Consider the following 17,622-nt stretch of genomic DNA (forward strand, 5'->3'; position numbering starts at 1 on the left):
AGACCGGGACACGAACCTGTGTCCCCTGCATTGGCAGGCAGACTCTCAACCACTGCGCCACCAGGAAAGCTGCAGATTGGCTTCTTTTAGTTAGTAAATGCATTTAAGTTTCCTCTGTTGAGAAAGAATGCCATTTCAGTAAACAAAGGATGCAGTGGCCGTCAAGCTATTGGCCACTGTAGCTGGCCTGAAGGCACACCCTGAAGAGGTTCAGACTGGAAAGAGACAGCACACTGACCCTACTAGGTAGTTAGTCAGATATGACTGAGTCCTTGCCCCATCCTGGACAGGATCATCTTTCCCTCCCCCACCTGGACAATGGTGATCAGAAAAGATCATCCCTTTTGTGGTCAAGGACTGCTAAGTTTCTAGCCTTATTAGGACCAGGCAAGAGAACTCTGCCAGCACAGTTTGGCTCAGGCACACCAACACCTAAACAGTGGCTCAAAGTAACCCGGGGTTCATTATACTGTACTTGTAATAAATTAGCATTGAGGTTTTTGCCTCCCTCCACCATGGGTATCACTTGGGTGCTTACGGGTAAGTGCCTGCACACTAGGAAAAAAAGTTATATAACCTAAAGCTGTCAATCAAATTGTCAGTCAAATGACACAGTACACAGGGAAGGACCACCACTCTAAAAAACCCAAGCCTACCCCCCATTGCGGGGCAGATAGCCTGCTCCCAGCCTTTCTCGGGAGCATAGCTTCTCTTTGCTTAATAAAACTCCTTGCTACTTAAAACTGTTCTAGGTCTCTCGTCTGAATTCTTTCCCTGAAGTGGACAAGAACAGAGGAAATTGCTGTCCCGCTGGTAACAGCCCTAGATAGTCAAGGTGCACATCAAAGGAATAACTTCAATAATCTCAGGCTCTTGTATTTTCCCATACATAGAAAAGTGCTAAATTCATTCATTTGAGATACCTGGTTTTCCTTTAATTACCAGTAATCTTTTCATGTTCCACTGCCGGTTTTTTTTTTTTTTTTTTGGTGGGGGGAGGTGGGGATTTTTTGTTGTTTGGGTTTTTTTTTTGCAAAAATTCTTATATATCCTGACTCCTCCTTAACTCTTCAGAATAGTCCCTCAGAGCCATCTGAGAAGCTGTATCTTGGGCTCAAGTCCTCAGTAAGTCTGCTGAATAAAACATAATTCTCAACCTTTAGGTTGTGCATTTTTTTCTGTCGACACCTCCATGTCTTTTTGTGGCTTGATAGCTCATTTCCATGATCTGGCTGGACCACTGTTTATTTATCTGTTCACTTACTGAAGGACAATTTGGTTGCTTTCAAGTTTGGGGAATTATGAATAAAGTTGCTATAGATATCAGTGTGCAGGCTTTTGTGTGGACATGCGTTTTCAAGTCCTTTGGGGAAAATACTAAGGAATGAAACTCTTAAATTGTGGGCTAAGAGTATGTTTAGTTTTGTAAAGAGCTGTCAAACTGTCTTTCAAAGGGGCTGGACCCCTTCCGTCAGCAGTGAATGAGAGTGCCTGCTGCCCCACATCCTGGCTAGCATTTGGCATCACCAATGTTTAGATTTTAGTCATTCTAATAGCTGTGTGGTAGTATCTCGTTGCTGTTTTAATTTGCATTTCCCTAATGACATATGATGTGGAATGACATATGAAGCATATTTTCATATGCTTATTTGCCATCTTTATATCTCCTTTGGTGAGGTGTCTCTTCAGATCTTTTTTCTCTTTTTTAAATCTGTTGTTTTCTTATTGTTGCATTTTAAGAGTTATTTGTATGTTTTGGATAACAGTCCTCTATCAGATATGTCTTTTGCAAATGTTTTCTTCTAGTCTGTAGCATTTCTTCTCATTTCCTTGACAGTGTCTTTCACAGAGCAGAAATTTAAAATGTTAATGAAGTTCAGCTTATCAACTATTTCTTTCATGGATCGTGCCCTTGGTGTTGCATCTAGAAAGTCATCATCAATACATACAATGAAATACTGTCAGCCATAAAACATAATGGAAGCTTGCCAATTATGACAATACAGATGGCCCTTGAGGACATTATGCTGAGTGAAATAAGTGAGACAGAGAAAGACAAATACCATATGATCTCACTCATATGTGGAATCTGAAAAAAAAAATCAAAAAAGCCAAGCTCATAGATACCTGAGAATAGACTGGTGGTTGCCTGGGGGTTTGGGGGAAGTAGGAGACATGGGTGACGTGGGTCACAAGGTACTAACTTCCAGCTATAATATAAATAAGCCAAAAAAAAAGTCATGGGGATGTTATATACTATGTGGTGACTATAGTTAATAATACTGTATTGTGGGCTTCCCTGGTGGCACAGTGGTTGAGAGTCCACCTGCTGATGCAGGGGACACGGGTTCGTGCCCCAGTCCAGGAAGATCCCACATGCCGCGGAGCGGCTGGGCCCATGAGCCATGGCCGCTGAGACTGTGCGTCCGGAGCCTGTGCTCTGCAACGGGAGAAGCCACAACAGTGAGAGGCCCGCGTACTGCAAAAAAAAAAAAAAAAAAAAAAAAAAAAAAATACTGTATTGCATGTTAAAGTTCCTAAGAAAGTAGATCTTAAAAGTCCTCATCACAAGAAAAATAAGAAAGAGAAAATTTGTAGCTATGTGCGGTAACAGATGATAACTAGACTTATTGTGGTGGTCATTTTGCAATGTATACAAATAACAAATGATTATGTTGTGCAACTGAAACTAATATAGTGTTATGTGTCAATTATACCATAGCCAAAAACCAGTTGTCACCAAACCCAAGGTCATCTCAATTTTCTCCTATGTTATCTTCTAGGAGTTTTATAGTACTGCATTTTAAATTAGGTTTTTGATTCATTATGAGTTAATTTTTATGAAGGGTGTAAAGTCTGTCTAGATTCTTTTTTTTTAAATCTATTTGTTGAAAAGACTATCTTTTCTTCATTGTGTTGCCTTTGCTCCCTTTGTGAAAAATCAGGTGACTATATTAGTGTGGGTCTATTTCTGGACTCTGTTCCATTGATCTATTTGTCTAGTCTTTTGCCAGTACCACGCTGTCTTGATTACTGTAGCTTTATAGTAAGTCTTGAAGTCAGGTAGTGTCAGTCCTCAGACTTTGTTTTTCTGTATCTTATTGTTTTAATATATGATTCTCAGTAGTTAGGTAGATCATCTCATATACTTGTAAGTAACTTATTTTCCTTTTCTGTGAATTGCCTAGCTGTGTTCTTTGTCCCTTTTTCTGTTGCGATCTCCATCCAGTTTTTGTTTATTTGGAACAATTCTTTACATGGTCTACATATCAATACCTTGTTTTTTTTCGTTTGTTTCTTTCTTTTTGGTGTTCAAGTATCTTATTCAAATCTGTCATCCATTTGATAACTTTGTGATGTCATCTAATGTTTTTCTAATTGAGATGTAATTGACATATAGCATTACCTTAATTTTAGGTGTATGACATAGTGATTCAATATTTGTATATTTTGTGAATTGATCACCACAAGAAGTCCAGTTCATATCCATCACCACACATAGTTACAATTTTTCTTTCATTTTAAAAAATATTTATTTACCTTTGGCTGCATTGGGTCTTCGTTACTGTGCACGGGCTTTCTCCATTTGCGGCGAGCAGGGGCTACTCTTTGTTGCGGTGGCTTCTCTTGTTGCGGAGCATGGGCTCTAGGCACGTGGGCTTCAGTAGCTGTGGCACATGGGCTCAGTAGCTGAGGCTCGCGGGCTCTAGAGCACAGGCTTCAGTAGTTGTGGCGCACGGGCTTAGTTGCTCCGCAGCATGTGGGATCTTCCCGGACCAGGGATCGAACCTGTGTCCCCTGCATTGGCAGGTGGATTCTTAACCACTGCGCCACCAGGGAAGCCCATAAATTTTTTTTTCTTATGATGGGAAGTTCTAAGATCTCCTTCTTAGCAACTTTCAAATATGCAGTGCAGTATTATGAACCATAGTCACCATGCAGTATGTGACATCCCCAGGGCTAATTTATTTTATAAGTGGAAGTTTGTACCTTTTACCTTCACCCACCCCGACCTTTGGCAGCCATTTGTTGAAAAAATATCCTCAAGTTTTGGGTATTTGAGACATACTTGTACAAAAAATTATTTATCTAAGAGGCTTTTCTGCCGTTCTAGACCCTCCTCTTTGCAAGGGTTTTCTGTGAAGTCCTGTTTCTGTTAATATACTTATATGTGTTATAAATAGCCAACTTTCTCCTAACATTTGGTTAGGGACAAATTCCACAATAGAGAGAAAATCAATTCTTCTTGGTCATCTTTTAAGAGCGTAGCTGTAAAACACAAGCCTTGCCAAAGACTGAATGTGTGATCATGCTTATTTTGCCTAGTGTCCTTTTAACCTAACATATGGACACACACCCCCCATCCTCCTTCAGTTAGGAATGCTACATCTCTGCAAGTTTGGTAAATTTCTAGTTTCAGTGGTTAAATGCATTGCTGGCCACCAGGTAGGGCTGGAGCCTTATTTATGCTGTTTTCTTTTTTTTTTTTAATTTATTTTTGGCTGCATTGGGTCTTCATTGTTGTGCGTGGGCTTTCTCTAGTTGCGGTGAGCAGGGGCTACTCTTAAGTGGGGTGCGCAGGCTTCTCATTGCGGTGGCTTCTCTTGTGGTGGAGCACAGGCTCTAGGCACACGAGCTCAGTAGTTGTGGCTCGCGGACTCTAGAGCACAGGCTCAGTAGTTGTGGTGCACAGGCTTTGTTGCTCCACAGCATGTGGGATCTTCCCAGACCAGGGCTCGAACCCATGCCCCCTGCACTGGCAGACAAATTCTTAACCACTGCGCCACCAGGGAAGCCCCTATGCTGTTTTCTATGCACCCTATTCCTGGGTGTCCCATTTCAGAGGTAAAGTTGCCTTTGTCTTATAATTTTTAGGACACTTTCCCAAGCAGTCTTCATCTTTAAATTCCCCACAGATCATCAAGTAGATAAAGGGAAAAAAGGAAAGGAAAGAACTTCCAAGCTCATCTGCCAATCATGTTTCAGCATAATAACTACCATTACTTGAGGACAAGTCTCACAGCTGCCCTGAGCTTGTGGGTGGGGAGGGGGAACGGTTCTCGGTACAGTCAGCCTCCCCCACCAGTTGTCTAAGATGATTTACGGGACTTTGGAGCCAAAGATCAAGAACACCTCCTTTTCCTTACCAGGTCTTACACTGATTGATTGTGTCTTTTTTTTTTTTTTTTGCGGTACGCGGGCCTCTCACTGCTGTGGCCTCTCCTGTTGCGGAGCACAGGCTCCGGACGCACAGGCTCAGAGGCCATGGCTCACGGGCCCAGCCGCTCCGCGGCATGTGGGATCTTCCCGGATCGGGGCACGAACCCGTGTCCCCTGCATCGGCAGGCGGACTCTTAACCACTGCGCCACCAGGGAAGCCCCTGATTGTCTCTTTTAAGTATAAGATTGAGAACTTTACAGACATATTGTTCAAAACCACTTTTTGATGAAGATCCTTTTATTTGCTACTCAAGACATTTAGTAATAATCAAATGTTACTCGCACTGGTTTCTCAGCCCTCTGCTAGTGAGGTTTTTACTGACTTGAATTGTTAAGAATTTGGCAAGTTGCAGCCCTGTCTTTCCTTTGTAGTAGTAGATCTGTAGGAAGAGAGGCTGGTTGATGCTCAAGCCCGTGGACACAGCCTGGTCATAGATTCCTGGGGGGTGAGGAAACTCTTCTCTTTCTTATACCAGAGTTAGTGATGACATTTAAAACAACACTTTATCTTTCGTTCAGGTCATGGCATGCTGGTTTTCTTTATACTTTAATTAAAACTTTACAAAGTGGCCAGTGAGACTATAACATAGAACCAGATAGAGATTCTGAAGAACATTTGATTTCCTGTTCCCCCCTGCCCTCTGCCCTGTGGGTTGTAAATTGAGTAAGTTCTCTTTTGGAAGGGAGTAAACCTCTCAAGACTTGAGTGTCATGCTCTTCTAGTCGTTATTTACCAAGTCCCTTTTCTTGTTTATAGGAAGAATTGTCACCTGGGGAATGCCCATGAGTCTCAACCCACCAAGCTGGGCTAGTTCAAGGGCTTCCTGGTACAACAGCTGCTCAAGACCTTGGCTCTGCGGAACGCGAGCAGTCACCACAGAGTCTGCTGCAATTCCAGACAAAAGCGGAGAAGAAAGAACATCAACTACCAACAACAAAAACACCCCAAACTACCTGGCACTTTCATTATCCTGGGCAGCTTTATTCTCGGTAAATGTACCTCTGCTGGACTTTTTCATTTATTAAAATGGCTTCCACGATTTCATTACTTCCTTCATGGATCATAATTTCTGAAGCATTAGTCTAGGCAGGCAGGTAGGAAGATTTATTTTCCCTTTGCATCTAAAAATTATGTATTTATTTAAAACAAAACTTTTCCTGACATAGATGTGATATATATATATGTGTATATATATATATATATATATATATATATATATATATATATATATGTTTTTTTAATGCAGTGAGTGTGAGTTCCACACAGTTCCAGGCATGTGCTAGGTAAACCAAATACACTGCCAAAACATAAGGCAGGAAACTCACGGGATTTATAGTCTGGTCATTGCAATGAAGACTTGTGTTCTCTTAAGGGATTAAAAAAGACTCCTTGAAATTGTAGAATCAACTAAAAATGTAATTGTCATTTGAATAGACTTTCTTCCTTCTAGGAGGTGTGCCAGTACTCACATTAATGTTGTATTTTTAATTACACACTTACGAAGATAAACAGTGTGGAAGGATACAAGAAGACAAGCAAAATTCCCCTTCCTGACCATACTTCTTTGTAACCTATGCTCAGACCCGCCCCCCCATATCTGGGCATATAGATTTAACTCATTCTTTTTTTTAAATTAAACTTTCTATTATGAAAAATTTCACACACAAATGAGGTGGAGGAAGTGTAATGAATCCAATCTATTGTTCAGCTTCAACAAGTATCCATAATCTTGTTTTTATATTTCCTAAATGTAGATTGTTTTGAGGCAAATTCTAGACATATCATTTCATTTGTAAATAGCTCCTAACAACACCAGGATTAGGGGAACTGACCCTCCACACAGTGGAAAATCCACCCATAACTTAGTCACTCCTCCATATACTGGGTTCCTCCCTACCTGCCCTTCCGCATCTGTGGATTCAGTCAACCGCCAAGTGTAATGCTTTAGTATTTGCTATTGAAATAAGTCCGCATATAAGTGGACCTGCGCAGTCCAAACCCAGGTTGTTCAAAGGTCAACTGTATTTAATTTTTATTACTAGATTTTAACTTTTTACAGGTTTTATATTGATAGAACAATTGAGTAGGTAGTAGAGTTCCATACTATATCCTTTCATGGCTTTCCCTATTATTAACATTCCCTATGATAGAGTGTATTATATACATTGTTAATAAACATATGACATAGTTGTTAAAAATAATGAACCAACAGTGATGGACTATTATTAAATAGTCCACAGTTTATTAAATTTCCTTCATTTTTACCAGCTATCCCTTTTCTGTTCCAGATCCCATCCAGGACACATAACCTTTAGTTATCATTGTCTCCTTAGGGTCCTCTTGACTGAGACATTTTCCCAGTGCTACTGGTTTCGACGTCCTTGGCAGTTTTGAGGGACGCTGGCCAGGTGTATTGCCGCATGCCCCTCTTGGAAGTCCTGTGACGTTTTGCTCATGATTTACTGGGGTTATACGTTTTGAGAGGAAGATCAGAGAGGTCAAGCGCCATTTCCATCACGTCCTGTAGGTTTCTCTCTCCAGACAAGCTGTTTCAGGTTCTGGGAGCGTTGGTCTCCTCGCAGGTGGTCACTGGAACGGTGGAGGCCGGGCCCTTGGTCCGCGCTGCGACGCCCCTACCCCAGGCTTGGTTCCGAGCCCCTGGTCCCCCGCTAGGAGGGCAGCTGGTTCCTGAGGCCGCAGGAGACCTGGGCGCGAGAGGAGGGCCTTCTAGAAGGCGTGGAGGCTCTGAGGAAGTGGAATCCTCAGAACCGGCGCGGGTTCCATTCTTCAGCCGCCCCCCTTCACCCCCTGCCCCCATTTCCAGATTCCCTCTGCCTGGCATCCTAGGAGCCCGACCCTCGGCGGCGACCCCCGCCCCACGTGGCTGTGCAGCCGGCCAGAGACCCTGACACAATGCAGCCTGGCGGGCCTGGGGGTCTTCCGGGGCCTTAGAAGGCAGAGGCGGTGACCGAGACCATCCCAGCGCGGGAACTGCTGGTTCACGGGGCAGACGACACGGAGAGGAGGCGGGATGCGGAATGCGGGATGCCGGACGCAGGTCGGCGCGCGCGGAAGGGGCGGGGCCCGGCCGCCTAAGAGGCCGAGCGCTCCCTCCCCGCCGCCTGGGTCCATGTTCCTCCCCGCGCACCTCAGGCGTTTGGCGCTTCCTAGCGCGCAAAGTCTGAGACAGGTTAGGGGCGACGATCACATCGCGGAGGTCGTTTACGTCGAGCTGTGCATGTTCCACGCGTTGTTTGGTGAGTGAGCCCGGAGCTCGCGCCCTCGGGCGCCCTACCGGCCGCAGCTCGTCCGCTGCCTCCTCGGGGATGGGGCCCGGATCCAGGTGCCCTGAGGTTTTCTGGAATCCTAGACTATCCAGGGGCCACTGACCCCGAGGGCGCCTTTCCTCCGTGACCGGAACCTCGCTTCCCCTCCCGCGGCTCAGCGCCCCTTCCCTCCCAGGCCAGGGCGGCGAGATGCTGGCGGCCTTCTACGGTTCGTTCAGGGTCTCACCCGTGGTCAGCGCGGTCCCAGGATGCGGAGCCGGATCTTCCTTGTCGGATCGCCCTTCTACCAGGATGTGAGGACGCGCTTCATTGTAGCAATGTCTTTCCAGCTTCGGGTCCACCGGGACCGAGGTGAGTGAGGGGCTTCATGGGCCCTGGCAGGGAACCCGCCCTTGGCCCAGGGGTCCGGGAAGGCGGGCTTGGGTCTCCGCATCTTTTTGGTTCACTCCAGTTCCTTAGTCTGAGGTCCTGGAACAGTTCTGAAAACAACCAATCAGTCTAAAAACCCCCGGTGTGGGTCCCGGCTCCTGAGTTTGGGAAGGAGTCTTGGCGAGACCCACAGGGGAAAATCTAGCGTATCCGTGACTCCAGATGAGGGTCCCCGGGGAGTCCTTGGAGCAGCATCTTGAGGGGACGTCTTCCGCCCAATCCCTTCTGTGGGCCTGCCTATCACTTAGATATCCTAGGACGGGGGATTCCGAAGTACAGCCCCGGACCAGCAGAATCAGCTTCACCTGGGAACTTTCTAGAAATGCAAACTGGCGCCCACCCAGACCCAGAAGACCAGAAACCCTGGGGGTGGGACGCGGAGACTTCGGTTTTAACAAGCCCTTCAGGTGATTCTGATGCATCTCCACAAAGCCGCCACCTGACCAGCTGCTTTCTTTTTATCCAGAGCTCGGACCCGGCGGCTGCTAAATTGCCGCCACCTGACCAGCTGCTTTCTTTTTATCCAGAGCTCGGAGCCGGCGGCTGGTAAGTTCCACGTGGGCCTGGAGGCGCTCGGTTTCAGGTTGGGGCCAGTCCGGAATCCCTCATCCAGATGGGTGCTCCTGGCGGACCCGGGACGGGGATGGCGTTGCTTGCCGGGGGTGCTGACCTGGAGGTCGGGAGGCTAAGGCTCCATCCAGCTGTGTTTGTGCCGTGAAAGGTGAGGATGGGAGTGGGGCAGCTCTTCTCAATTCTGTCACGTTCAAGTGACTGCAAGCTCGACCTCTTAAGGAAAGTTTCCGTGGTTTTATAACAAAATGACCCTCATTGGTTTTGCCTTGATCAGTGTTCTTTCCAGGTTATGATGGGGGAAAGAAAAAAACTTCGGAAAGTGTTTTCAGCTCCTCGCTGTGATGAGGGGGGCCTGTGTGGGATTTCTGGAGGAGTCCCCAGCCCCTCCCCCACCCCCTTCCCTGCTCTGGAATCCTTTCCTGCCGGGGTCCCTACCGGGAAGAGTGGGGAGCTTCAGGGAGGGAGGTCCTGCTGTGGGAATGCTGCCTGGCAGCCCAGGCAGGTGAGACTCATTGTGTACCCCAGGCTCTCGGCTAGCTTTTGCAGGAGCTGCGAGGTCTTAGAAGCAGGTATGGAGTGGATTGAACCGCGTCTGGAGCCTGTCTGGTAGACTTGTTTGGTAAGCAGGACCCATGCTCCTGGGTGGTTAAACCTGGGCAATTTTTGTTGAGGTGGGAACACAGAAATACTTGGTAACGGGGAGTGCGTTGGGTCAAGAGTGAGTTTATGGCCCGCTGTAGGGAAAGGGCCAGATGGCGGGCTGGGGATGAGGCTGGGGAGGGAGAGGCCACCCACCTAGGGCCAGGTGGGGACATAGAGGCCTTCAAGCCCTTGTGAAAGCCAGAGGGATGCAACCCAGAGCCCCGGAGGGGGACCAGCTTCTGGCAGGAGGCGTGTGTGAGCAGGAGGCCTCAGGGAGCTTTGTGGAGAGGTTGCTTCTGCCTGAAGAGAAAGAATACCCACTCTTACTTGTACCTTCTTTGATCTGACTACTTAATCTATGACTATTAACCAACGCTTCTCTAATAAAAAACACTAAATTCTTGTTTCTACTTTCATAACTAATAAGCCCAAACTTATGCTTTAACAAATGTCATTAGCTCATATTTTTAAGGGATAGATTATGTGAGTGAAACTTGTAATGTTTAATTAAATGACAAATTTAATATATTAGATTCTCTTAGATGCCAAAAACGTTTGAACGTAGCTAGAACATTTAAAAAATAGATTTCTTAACATCTGAGAGCTTATGGGCCAGGTCCTGTTCTGCTTGAGATGTGTGATATTATCAGTATTCAAAACAATGACATAAGATCGGTCTTCTGGGCTTCCCTGGTGGCGCAGTGGTTGAGAGTCCGCCTGCCGGTGCAGGGGACGCGGGTTCGTGCCCCGGTCCGGGAAGAACCCATGTGCCGCAGAGCGGCTCGGCCCGTGAACCATGGCCGCTGAGCCTGCGCGTCCAGAGCCTGTGCTCCGCAACGGGAGAGGCCACAGCGGTGAGAGGCCCGCGTACCGCAAAAAAAAAAAAAAGAAAAAGATAGGTCTTCTGATTATTTTCTTGAAACTCAGACACAGGGGAGCCAAGCCACCTGTTCACGGTCACGCAGGCAGTGAGTGGCAGAGCTGGGGTTGGAATCTAGGCTCTCATGCCACCTGCCCCTTTATCATTATGGTGACCACAAAATAGTTATAACAGTTTCATTAAAACTGGTTAGAGGAATGCTAATATTTTGACTTTAAAATTAGTTTCTTCATTACTTCTAAACTTTTTTTTTAAAACCCTAGTGGGAAACAATTTATTATATATATTCCCAGAGCTGCAATAATATTATCAGGAAATACATTCATGCTTTCTTTGGATTTCAGTCATTTTTATGACCTGAAAAAAAAAAAAAAGAAAACTATCCCAGACCACATGGCAGATGGGTTCTGGAAGGAAACTGGACCTCCTTTCACAATCCTGTGAAACCTCAGTCAATCATTAGGCTGAGTGCCTTTTTATTTATTTATTTATTTATTTATTTTATTTTATTTATTTATTTATTTTTTTTTTGTGGTACAAGGGCCTCTCACTGTTGTGGCCTCTCCTGTTGCGGAGCACAGGCTCCGGACGCGCAGGCTCAGCGGCCATGGCTCACGGGCCCAGCCACTCCGCGGCATGTGGGATCCTCCCAGACCGGGGCAGGAACCCGTGTCCCCTGCATCGGCAGGTGGACTCTCAACCACTGCGCCACCAGGGAAGCCCCTGAGTGCCTTTTTATACTGAAGACTAGCAAGCTGCTCATGGTGTCTTCAACTTCACAGAGACTGTACTTAACATTTTAGTTTTGGAAATGTAGAACACATGTCCATGGTTGAAAATTCAGAAGATGCAAAAGTGTACGTGGAGAAAGGTAAGCCTCGCTGTCCCTCCGTCATCCAGCCTCTACTCAGATTTTATCTTTGCCTATATGTCTATATTTTATATGTACATATATGGATGAATTGTAATGTGTGGCAGGATATTTCATACATTGTTCTATACCTTTGTTTTTTATTTTGAACTAATTTTAAACTTACAAAAGCATTGCGAAAATAGTACTGTGCCAACATACTTTTCCCTCAACTTCCACTTCTGTTACCATCGTATGTAACCATAGGACATATTTGAAAACTACAAAGTCGTTTGGATTGTAACGAGTTTTCCAGTAACGTTGTTTTTCTGTTCGAGGATCCAGTTCTGTGTCTCCTCATATTTAGTCATCGTGTCTCCTTAGTTTCTTCCCACCTTTGATGGTTCTCCAGTCTTTCCTTCTCCATTGTGACCTTGACTTTGGTGAATCATTTTGTAGAGTATCCCTCAGTTGGGACTTGCTGATGCTCTTTCATGATTAGATGGCAATGCAGCGTTGAGAAAGAGGCCACGTGATGTGATCATGTGTCCTCATTACATCATATCATGGAGGCAGGCCATCCGTCTGAGCTGCTGATGGTGATCGTAACCTTGATCGCTTGGCTAAGTAATCATTTGCCTTGATTCTCCACTGTATGCTTACTATTTTCCCCCTTGTAATTATTAAATAGTTTGGAAGAGATAGAGTTCTTCCAGGTTGGATCCTTCAGTGTGTCCTTTCAAACATATATATCCTTTAAAAATCTGTGAGCACTTCCTTACTTTTTGGTACCACAAGATGCTAAAATATCCATATACATGTTTATATATGCATATTTTATTTATGCATATGTATATTTATTTTAATAGGTGTCAACATATTTCACACATTGGTCTGTTTATTTTAAACCTAATTTTATCTTGGAGATTATTCCATATCAGTACATAAACAAATAAACCATCTAAAAATGTTAACTAATGTTCCAGTTTATAGATGTTGTACAGCCTATTTTACTGGTCTTTGTTGATGGGCATTTAAGCAACTTTTAATTTTTTTTAAAGGTCGCAGGTGTTTATTTACTTTAACTTTTTAAAAATTTATTATTTTTTTGGCTGTATTGGGTTTTTGTTGCTGCGTGTGAACTTTCTCTAGTTGTGGCGAGCGGGGGCTACTCTTCGTGTTGCAGTGCATGGCTTCACTTGTTGTGGAGCATGGGCTCTAGGCATGCGGCCTTCAGTAGTTGCGGTGTGTAACTTAGTAGTTGTGGCTTGTGGGCTGTAGAGCGCAGGCTCAGTAGTTGTGATGCCCGGGCTTAGTTGCTCCGTGGCATGTGGGATCTTCCCGGACCAGGGATTGAACTCATGTTTTCTGCATTGGCAGGCATATTCTTAACCACTAGGGAAGTCACAACTTTTAATCTTTTTCTACGATAAGCAATGTATGTGAGAGGATATTTGTAGGATGAATTCCTTCCTAGCAAAGTGTTTGTTTGCTGTTTTTTTTATTTTTGGTCATTCCTGGAAATATCACAATTTTTTTAAATTGTGAAATGTAATACACAAGTAGGAAAGTGCACAAAACATGAATGTAGAGGTCAGTGAATATCACAATATGATTATCCATGTAACAACCATCGAGGTTTAAAAAAAAAAAAAAGCCATTGTCCACAGGCACATGGGGTCCCCCTTGTGCCCTTCCCAGTTGCTCCTTCCTTAACAGAATTTCTCTTATGGTAATCACTTCCTTGTTTTTGTTTGTATTTATCATCTAAGCATTCATTCCTAAACATTATGTGTAAGTTTTACTTCATTTATGAAAAAGTAGAAAAATACATATTGTGTGATTAGATGTCCAGCATTATTGATTCAGCATTGTTTGTGAGATTTATCCATTTTGTTGCCTGTAGCTATGTTTCATTCATTTTCCTTGTTGTATAGTATTTCATTGTATAAATATATACCACAAGTCATTTATCCATTCTAATATTGATGAACTTTTTTTCCCCCAGTTTTTGGCTATTATAATGAAGGCTAGAGTGCATATTCTTGTATATGTGTCTGTACTTATCAGCTCAGGCTACCATAACAAAATAGCACAGACTGGGTATTTAAACAACAAATTCATTTTCTTACAATTCTGGAGTCTAGAAGTCCAAGTTCCAAAGTGCCCTTGGCCTGGATGGCTACTTTGTCTCTGGATCCAAATGGTCTTTCCTTGGATGAGCTGGGGGACGGGAGAGGACAGGGGAGGGGGCTGAAAGCGCTCTGGTGTCTCTTCCTATAAGAATGCCAGTCTTATCAGATTAGGGCTCCACCCTTATGACTCCACTTATCTCTAGATGCAGTCACATTGAGGGTGGGGCTTCAACATAGGAACCTTTAGGAGAGACACAGTTCATTCCAGAACAGTCTCCCAGGACACCCACGAGGTATTTTGACTTTTGCCTTTAGTATAAAATTAACAGGCATAACTTGTTTTATTGTGCTTTGCTTTATTGCACTTCGAAGATACTGTGTTTCTTTACAAACTGAAGGTTTGGGGCAACATTGCATTGTCGGGTGTTGATTAGCATTTTTTAGCAAGAAAGTATTTTTAAATTAAGGTATGTAGATTTTTTTAGACATTGCTAGTGTACACTTTCAGACTATAGTGAAGTATAAACAGAACTTTTACATGCACTGGGAAACCAAAAAAAAAAAAAACCATTTGTGTGCCTTGATTTATGGTGGTATTCGCTTTATTACAGTGGTCTGGAACTGAGCTCACGATAGTTCTGAGGTCTACTTGTACCTAGAATTTAATAGAAAATTTTATTGTTTTAATTATAGATTCTCATGCACTTTTTTTTGTTTGTTTGTTCTTTTGCGGTATGCGGGCCTCTCACTGCTGTGGCCTCTCCCGTTGCGGACGCGCAGGCTCAGCAGCCATGGCTCACGGGCCCAGCCGCTCCACGGCATGTGGGATCTTCCCGGACCGGGGCACGAACCCGTGTCCCCTGCATCGGCAGGCGGACTCTCAACCACTGTGCCACCAGGGAAGCCCTCTCATGCACATTTAAGAGTAATACAGAAAGGGTCTTCGTACAATTTTCCCCAGGCTTGCAGGGATAGGAAGCACCAATTACCCGTGTGGGTCACTTGGACAGGACATGTCACCTTCCCCTCTTTGCTCCACAACCCTATGTTCTACCTGCTGGTGACAGAGCCCCTCATAAATGCCATCGCTGTGGGTATAGACAGCTTCCTGGAGGAAGGCATGTCATCTCGTAGGCTGTCATCTCCGAGCTGGCACTTGGGCTGTGATCATGCTGTCGCTGTGTGTGCCTGGCAGCTCCCTGGTGCTGTGGCATCTGATGGGACTGGAGATGCCTGGCCACGTGTCCCTTCTGCTCCCCCTGTGCTATAAAGTGGGTCCCTGGGTCTGAGGTGATATGTAGGATCCTGTATTGGTGACGCTGGCCGAGGTCCCGTGGACAAACTCATATACGAAAAATGTGTCTCTTCCTGTCAAAATTACTTGCTGCTGCTTCCAGAGGAGAGGGGCGTCCAAGGTACTCAGCTTTCCCCTAAGTGACTGGGTGGTCTTCTAGGGGACGGCGCCGTAGTGGGGACCTAGTTTTGCTCTGCTGCTGGCAAGACTGGCGCTCAGCAGTGGCAGTCGCTAGACCAGCCTGGGTGACTGAGAGCCGAGGCCACGGGTCCACACACAGGATCCCTCCCTTCCCCGTGGCTGATCCCTTCACGTGTCCACGGTGCATCGTGCATGCTCTGGTGGCCAGTGACAGAGACCGGCCAACATCGGCTCCCAAGTCGGTTAGTCTACCTGGCCTGGTGGATGGTTAACTCGCACCAGAAAAACACTCGGACCTCATGCCTACACCTGCATGGATCCAAACACCTGCCTCTACCCAGACCTCCTAGTTTCTTGTTGCCCTTTGGTGGTGGGACGGACTCTCTCGCAGTTAATAGGGAGTACGCTGCCACTGCGCATGAGGCTGTATATGTTTTAACTTTGGGTCCCTCTCCACACAGCGGATGAGCAGGGGCACCATCTGAAGCCCTTCCCATGGGGGGATTCCCCCCCCAACCACTGTCTTTCCCAGCCACCCCCATGCAGCCAGAGGCGTGAGCTGAGGGCAGGGCTGGTGCAGCAGTGGTGGGTGATGAGGTCTCTTCATGCAGCTCCTTGTGCCCTCCGGTCCTGCTTTGGTGACGCCCCGGCTGCACCACTTCCGTCTCATGACGGACTGCTGCTTGGTCCACCTGATCTAGTGACTTGGTGGTTCTGACAGGACCCAGCTCAGGGATTCTGGATGTGGCTGCACGGTCACGTGGTGCCCTATGGCCATCACCAGGGCCAGCGTGGCAGGAGTGCTTTTCCAAAGGTGTGCGAATCTCCATTGCAGACGACTGTGGCCTTCCTCCAGGGCCTCAGGGTCTGCATTATGACTCTCCCATGGGGGCTTGCTGTAAATTCCACATGGCATTATTTTCCCACCACTGATACCCCTCAGACTATAGGATGTGCAGGATCACTTAGCCCCAAACAACGGGGCTTGCCGTCGGCACAGCCTGGACCCGCCAGTGTCCTTTTCTGCTCCCGAGTCCACTAAAGCCTGTTAGAGATGCAAGTTCTCAGAACGCACTCCAGACCTACTGAAGTCTGGGGGTCAGGTGCATTCATCTGAGTTTTAACCTTCTTGGGGTGCAGCTCTGGTGTTGGGGTCGTGCCAGCCTCAAGTATGAACATTCCAATCATACGCTGGGAAATGGGAGCTGGGAGATGACCACCAGGTGGGTATGGATCCAGTGGACCCCGATGGGCCAGGACTCCATTTACACGTGACTGCCACAGGTTGCACTCCAGCAGGGGGCCACGATGATGCCCTAAGCCCATAGGTATCCTTGTCAACTAGGACCTTGTGTCCAGTTGCCTACGATGTTGGAGTATTCTCTTTTTCCAGTGTACATTACCTGCATAAGTGACTATAGGCTCCTGGATGTGAAGGACTCCAGAATCATTACCATGTACAGTCGCCACAGTACTGCCAGGTCTTTCCTCCTGCAGGTCACTGAGTTTCAGGTTTGAAAACTGGCTTCCATCTGGAGGCTGGGCAACAGCAGAACATTTTACTGTGGCTGCTGCCGTCAGCCTCCTGATCATCCAGCTTGATTTTTTATGTACAGACTAGGTAGTACCCCTATTGGCTACCCAGATATTTTCCCCCTAGAGATGCCATGTTCCATTAACCCCCGTGAGACTGACCCTTGCACCTGGCCACTCATGATTGCATCTTCCTGGCTTTGGAGGGTTGAGTGGCATCACTGGGCCTCTTGTTTGAAGAAGGGTGGTCATCACCCCGACTGCTCTCAGAGACCCTAGTTTAGCATGCAACCTGTGCCACTGTAGTGATAATTAGCACCTCCATCACATTACACAATTATCCTTTTTTTTTTTTTTTTTGGCTGAGCCACACGGCTCATGGGATCTCTGTTCCCCGACCAGGGATTGAACCCGGGCCACTCCTAATCCTTTCTTTTTACCAATCCTTTCTTTTTAAAGTTCTAGTCTCAGAAAATTTGATTATAGTACAGTATCGTTGTCTATATTCATTATACTATGTGTTAGATCTCTATAGCTTATTTACTACTTATTGTAAGTTTGTGACTTAAACTACATCTCTCTTATCTCCCAACCCCCTGGCCTCTGGTAACCACCATTTCACTCTGTTTGTACGAGT

Source organism: Hyperoodon ampullatus (genome assembly GCF_949752795.1).
Source record: "Hyperoodon ampullatus genome assembly, chromosome: 12".
NCBI lineage: Eukaryota > Metazoa > Chordata > Mammalia > Artiodactyla > Ziphiidae > Hyperoodon > Hyperoodon ampullatus.